A 7,255-nucleotide genomic window follows, 5' to 3' on the forward strand; every position below is an offset into this window, starting at 1 on the left:
GGAGTTAATGCAAATAGCACTTGGCAAGGGACTGTCACATTGAGCAATAAGACAATAGGGAGTCAATGCACCCAAGGGGCAAGGCTTGGCAAGACAAGTGGGAGTTAATGCAGATGGCACTTGCTATCGTGACATTGAGCAATAAGACAATGGGGAGTCAAATTATGCAGATGGCATGAATTGAGGCTCTTTAAGAAGCAACAATTTAAATTGTAAACATATGTTCAATCTATATAATAAATTTATCACGTTAAGGAAAAATATTAAAAATAATTAAATTAACAAGAATTTCTAAAATAGGATTATTTCAAATTCTTGCATGTTGGTGCAAAAGTATAGATTGAAAAAACAAGATTTTTATGTGAATATAATAGTGCCACAAAGTGAACTTTTGATTTGGGAAGAATATTTTCAGAAAGTAAAAGTTTGATTTTGGAAGGATATTTTCACAAAGTAAACTTTTCATTTGGGAAGGATTTTTGGGCTTCGTCCAAAAACAACAGAAAAAGTCCAAAATTAATGAAATAGGTGTTGAAGGCTACCATCAGTCCTGCTGACTCTGGCTCTCTCCATGGGTCTCTACCACTGATCATGAAAATGAACTGCTCCCAGGTACTACGCATTGCTGCTAGCATCTCAGAGAATGAGGCGTCGCCCTGCTTGTCTTCCCCAAACTCTAGGTTGTTGAAGTCCCCTCCAACAATCGAAGAGTCAACATCTGGAAGACACTCTGACAACATCATCCAAAAGGCCAGCCGATGCTGTCTACATGCTGGAGCATACATGTTCAGGATTCCAATCTTGAACTTTCCCGTTTGAAATCCCATCCAAAGTGCCCGTGGGCTCGCCCTAATCATAGACCTTTGGAGCAAAGGTCTATGCGATTGAGATGCAGACCCCTCTGCTTTGTCCTACTATGGGAGACCACCCCTCTGGACCTCTCCATGGAAGAAGGTGATGGCATCGTCTGATGTCTGCTACTAAACACGTGTGCTCCTCAATTATAATGATGTCCACTGCTCACCCTACCACTACCCTCTGCAACTCATACCAGAGCATCAGGTACTGCGGCTGGCTACAAACATGATCATGGAGCCCATGTATGTTCGAACTCACTATGGTCTAGCTCATGAGGATGAGGGAGTCGAGAACAAGGCTCTCCTGTGGGTGGGGTGCCTGTCCTAGAAAGATTGACTTGTGTGATTTGGTCGGGGGTTTGAAGGGCGAGTAGTCAGTGTCTGTGTGGCATCATACTAGGGTGGATACCGGCTCAATACCAATCTTCTGTGCCCACTTCATCATGAAGCAGGCTTCCACCCTGAACAAATTTGCACACATCTGGAGGGGCTAGAAGTGTGCCTGGTCCACCTTTGCCTCCATCGGCAATCGGATAACTCCCATCATTAAACCAGACACCATCTCCTCGCATGTGAAGCTCAGCCGAAAGTTCACCTCCACACCATGGGTGTACCAAAGATCTACTCCCTATGGTCCCATCCACTCATCCATCATAAACAAAAGTTGATTATCCAAAATAGCATCAAAAACCTCCGGGGACCACTTCTCCAACCCTGTGGAGGCGAATGGAAATCTCCAAATGGGGTGTGTCTAAGATCCCACTACACTGATCAAACCCCCCTTATAGGGCTGAAGGGCCATGAGCGTGATCTCCAATGGTAGAGGGTACCAGTCTGGAATCTCTGGATAGTTCTAGGGTCCTAACCTCAAGTCCCACGGTAAGGGACACCTAGGTTGGAGGTTGGGAGTTGGTAGCTGGGAGGAAGAGCCTCGTCTCTCAGGATCCATCTCAGACTTGCTGCTACAAGGAGGCAAAAGTGGGCATCATCATTCCCTTGCTTGTTGGCAGGGGTGTCAAAGTGGAAGAAGCTGCTACTAAAGCAAAGAGGGGATCGGCAGGAGAGGGAGAGGTCAGGACATGGGGGACAGAGGGCGAGGGGCGGGTGGTGAGAGTGACCATCGGAAGAGGGGCTAAAGGGGGGGGGAGGGGGCAGGGGGAACCCTAGAGGGAGAGGGGGAAGTGAAGAGGAGGAGGGGTCGGGGGGGGAGGTGGAGGAGGAGGAAAAATGGCGACCTCAGGCCCCTCTACTGCTCAGGCTTGCCATGGCTTGCCATGGCTCTGGATCCGCTCCTCCCTCAAGAATTTCTGGGTTGGGAGAGCCTTGAAGGCTTCCCAAAGCTCCTCATCTATGAAAAGATCCTCAAGTATGCTGCATAGGTCCCACGAGACTACTGTTGGCGCGACGTGATCCAAAACTAGCTCTCGGGCCACAAGACCGGCTGGGGTCATCCTCTCTGTCTAAAAGAGACGGCTATAAAAACCGGTGATCATGTCAAGAATCTCCTACGGGTCAGTGTGCATGATGCCCTATGAGTCTCGGAGATGTTGTATCTATGTGCCGATGGATCGGGGCCCAATGGTCTAAAAGAACTGCTTCGTCATCCTATCCCCCTGCTGTACCTATCAGGCCCAGGAGAAATGATAGGAGAACTCAGCCTGTCACAGCTCCATGTCCTAAAGCTCGAGACGAGCGCTCTCCAATCTATCACTAAGCCACTGAGACACTGGGTCCTGCTCCCTGAGCATCCCGATGGAGGTGAGGTTTCTCCTCAAAGCTCGCTTGCACTCTTGAAGGGTCCTCCGCCTGAGGGCATGAGCCTGTAGCTCCACACTGCTCCTTTGAATTGCATCGGCAACCCACGCAGCCTAGCCCTCACTTGGTGCCATCTTTGAGTGCTCCCAAATCTCTGCCATAACCTGCTGAATCTCCTCGTCCTACAAGAGGTCCTCTAGGATGTCGACCACCTTTTGGGGCAGACCTTGGTGGGGTGATCCAATTGAAGTACCACTAGAGAGTGGCAAGACATTGTGGTACTTGCCAGAATCTTGGTAGCACCGTTCTAATGGTCACTCTCACCACCCGCCCCTTGCCCTCTGTCCCCTGTGTCCTGACCTCTCCCTCTCCAGCCGCTTCCCTCTCCACTTTAGTAGTAGCTTCTTCCGCTTTGACACCCCTGCCATTAGGCAAGGGCTCGGGGGGGTCACTATGTATAAACCCTCTATATCACGTGCGTTCAAGGCCTATATTTAAAGTCCCTTATCTGTAAAAAATTTCATGAATAAAATGTACCCCTTTTCTATACAAATCTGTAAATTTTTTCCAAAACTATTTTAAATAGTCCCTTATGTATATTTATTTCTGTAAATTTTAGAAATAAAGAAAATCCTTATGTTGAACTCACGCGATAGGGTTACATATGATTAGTGACCCCCCCGAGGGCAAGGGAATGATGATGCCCACTTTTGCCTCCTCGCAGCAGTAGGTATGCTCAGAGAGGGATCTTGAGAGATGAGGCTCATCCTCCCGACCAACAACTCCCAACCTCCAGCCTGGGCGTCCCTTACTGTGGGACTTCTAGAGGTTAGGACCCTGGAACTATCTGGAGATTCCACACTCATACCCTCTAGCATTGGAGATCACGCTCATGGCCCTTTAGCCTCGGAAGGGGGGTTTGATTAGTGTACTGGGATCTCAGACACAACTCATTTGGATATTTCTATTTGCCTGCATAGGATTGGAGAAGTGGTCCCCGGAGGTGTTTGATGTTATTTTGGGTAATCAGTTTATGCTCATGATGGATGAGTGGATGGGACCACAGGGACTAGATCTTTGGTACACCCATGGCACGGAGGTGAACTTTTTGCTAAACTTCAAGTGGGAGGAGCCAGTGTGTGGTTTAACGATGGGAGTTATCAAATTGTCGATGGAGGCAAAGGTGGGCCAGGCACACTTCTGGCCCCTCTAGACGTGTGTAGATTTGTTTAGGGTGGAAGCCTGCTTCATGATGAAGTGGGCACAAAAGATCGGTATTGAGTCAGTATCCACCCTAGTATGATGCTGCATCGACACTGACTACTCGCCCTCCAAACCCCCGAAAAAATCACACAAGTCACAATATTTCTACGGCAGGCACCCACCCACAGGAGAGCCTTGTTCCCGACTCCCTCGTCCTCATGAGCTGGACCATAGTGAGTTCGAACATACATGAGCTCCACAACCGTGTTTGTAGCTAGTCGTAGTACCTGATGCTCTGGTATGAGTTGCAGAGGGCAGTGGTAGGGTGAGTAGTGGACATCCTTATGATTCAGGAGCACATGTTTTTAGCAGTTGACATCAGATGACGCCATCACCTGCTTCCAGGGAGAGGTCCAAAGGAGTGGTCTCCCACAGTAGGACAAAGCCAAGGGGTCTGCATCTCAATCTCACAAACCTTGGCTCCAAAGGTCTACGATTAGGCGAGCCCATTCGAGGATGGGCAATTTGGACGGGAGCTCGGACAGGAGAGTCCAGGATTTGAATCTTGAACATGTTTGCTCCAACGTGTACACAACATCGGTCGGCCTTTTGGATGATGCCGTCAGAGTGTCTTCTGGATGTTGACTCCTAGATTGTTGGAGGGGACTTCAACAACCTAGAGTTTGGGGAAGACAAGCAGGGCACTGCCTCATTCTCTAAGATGCTAGCAGCAACACGTAGTACCTAGGAGGTAGAAGGGGTTGTCATCGTTCCCTTGCCTAATGCCAAGGTTGTCAAAGCAGAAGAACTTGTTACAAAAGTGGGGAGGGGAGCAGGGTGAGAGGGAGAGGTCGAGACACGGGGGACAGAGGGCAGGAGGCAGGTGGTGAGAGTGACCATTGGGGAAGGGGGGCTGAGGGGGGGGAAGGGGGCGGGGAGAACCCTAGAGGGGGAGGGGGAAGTGAAGAGGAGGAAGGGGAGAGGCCAGGGGGGCAAGGAGGGTGGGGAGGAGGAAAAAGGGTGACCTCAGGCCCCCTACTGATCAGGCTCATCGGGGCTCTAGATCGGCTCCTCCCCAAGGCATTTCTAGGTCCAAAGAGCCTTGAGGGCTTCCCAAAGCTCTCATCTATGAAAGGCTTCTAAATTTTGCTGCATAGGTCCCACAAGACTACTGTTGGAACGTGATCCCAAACTAGCTCTTTGGCCACAAGATTGGCTGGGGTCATCCTCTCTGTCTAAAAGAGTTGGCTATAAAAACCCGTGGTCATGTCAAGAATCTCCTGCAGGTCAGTGTGCATGGTGCCTGTGAGTCCCGAAGACGCCATATTTGGGTGCCGATGGATCGAGGCCCAGTGGTCTGAAAGAACTGCTTCATCATCCTATCCCCCTGCTATACCCATCGGGCCAGTGAGGAATGATAGGAGAACTTAACCCGTCGTAGCTCCGTGTCCTGAAGCTCGAGATGAGTGCTGTCCAATCTATCACTAAGCTACTGAGACACAGGGTCCTACTCCTTGAGCATCTCGATGGAGGCGAAGTCTCTCATCAAAGCCCACTTGTGCTCTCGAAGGGTCCTCCTCTGCCTGAGGGCATGAGCCTGCAACTCCACACTGCTCCTCTGAATCGCATTAGCAACCCACGCAACCTACCCATCACTCGGTGCCATCTCTGAGTGATCCCAAATCTCTGCCATAACTTGCCAAATCTCCTCATCCTGCAAGAGGTCCTCTAGGATGCGGACCCCCTTCTAAGGGAGACCTCAGCGGGGCTAATCCAATTGAAGTACCACTGCAGAGTGGTCGGACATCGTACTTGCCAGAATCCCAGTAGCGCTGCCTTTGTGTAATTCCCAATCCCCAACATAGAAGCGATCTAATCTCTCGAGCGATCCATCGTGTCTCCTCTGTCCAAAGGAGAAGAGAAGGCTGCCATGAGTCTTGCTGAACTTTGGCTCTCTCCATGGGTCTCTGCCACTGATCATGAAAATGAACTTATCCTAGGTACTACGCGTTACTGCTAGCATCTCAGAGAACGGGGTGCCACCATGTTTGTCTTCCCCAAACTCTAGGTTTTTGAAGTCCCCTTCAACAATCCAGGAGTCAACATCTGGAAGACACTCTGACAACCTCATCCAAAAGGCCGGCCGATGCTGTCCATATGTTGGAGCATACACGTTCAGGATTCCAATCCTGGACTCTCCTGTCAAAACTCCCATCCAAACTGCCCGTCTTGGAATGGGCTCGCCCTAATCGTAGACCTCTAGAGCCAAGGTCTATGAGATTGAGATGCAGACCCCTCCGCTTTGTCCTACTGCAAGAGACCACTCCTCTAGACCTCTCCTTGGAAGAAGATGATGGTGTGATTTGATGTTTGTTGCTGAAAACATGTGCTCGTGAATCATAAGGATGTCCATTGCTCGCCCTACAACTGCCCTCTGCAACTCCTGCCAAAGCATTAGGTACTACAGCTGGCTACAAACATGGTCGTGGAGCCCATGTACACTTGAAATCACTATGGTCTAGTTCATGAGGATAGGGGAGTCAGGAACAAGGCTCTCCTATGGGTGAGTGCCTCTCTTAGAAAGATTGACTTGTGTGATTTTGCTAGGGGTTTGGAGGGCAAGTAGTCATGGCAAGGGTAGTGGTGTCCTCATCGAAACTGTCTAGAATGAACATTGGATCGGAACCGTCACCTACTCAAATGGCTTTCTTGGAACGAGTTAGAGGTTGTGGAGGAATCCTGGGCAACGGGGATACCTTACCCTTCTTGGTGATCTTCTTCATGGCCTTTCCTAGTGCCTTAACCTGCATCCTTGTAATGACTTGTAGAGGCACTGTGGCCACATGGCCTTGTTTGATGGTAACCAGATTGAGGTTGGTGCTCTTTGGTGGGGTGAGTGGAGTGGTTGGTCTCCTCATGGGATAGTCCTGGAATAGATGCTCCGTGCCACATCCTACGCACAAGGGAGCAGGGTTGGTTGCGGTTGGGGTGGTGGGCGTATGATCCCTGTATGGACAGTCCTTCAAGAAGTGTGGGCCCTAGCATTTGAAACAAAACACTAGCAGGTTCGAAGTGCCTTGGTAGGGGCATTCACTTGCTTTATGGGGACCTTGGCAAGTATAACATTGGAACGGGGGCCTCCAAGCAATTGAGTTTAGAGCTCTTGCCCTTGTGTTTATGGGGGCAGTCTGGAATATGGGGACTTGTTGATCCTCTAGTGGGAGGTAGTGAGCTAAGGCTCCACTTCCCTCCTTGTCCTAAGGGTAATAATCATGAGGTCCATGATCAAGGTCAGTTGTCTAAGTAGAAAAATTCGAATTCATGATTCAAAAAATTTGGCAAATTCGGATGAATAATTTGTTTGGGGAAAAAAACGAGCAAAAATTCGCTGCCACGTCACGTTTTTTTCACAATTTGCCATGTTATCCTTCAATATTCGT

Source organism: Dipteris shenzhenensis, chromosome 21 (genome assembly GCF_047967505.1).
Source record: "Dipteris shenzhenensis isolate YYH24624 ecotype China chromosome 21, Dip_SZ_1.0, whole genome shotgun sequence".
In the NCBI taxonomy this organism is placed as follows: Eukaryota; Viridiplantae; Streptophyta; class Polypodiopsida; order Gleicheniales; family Dipteridaceae; genus Dipteris; species Dipteris shenzhenensis.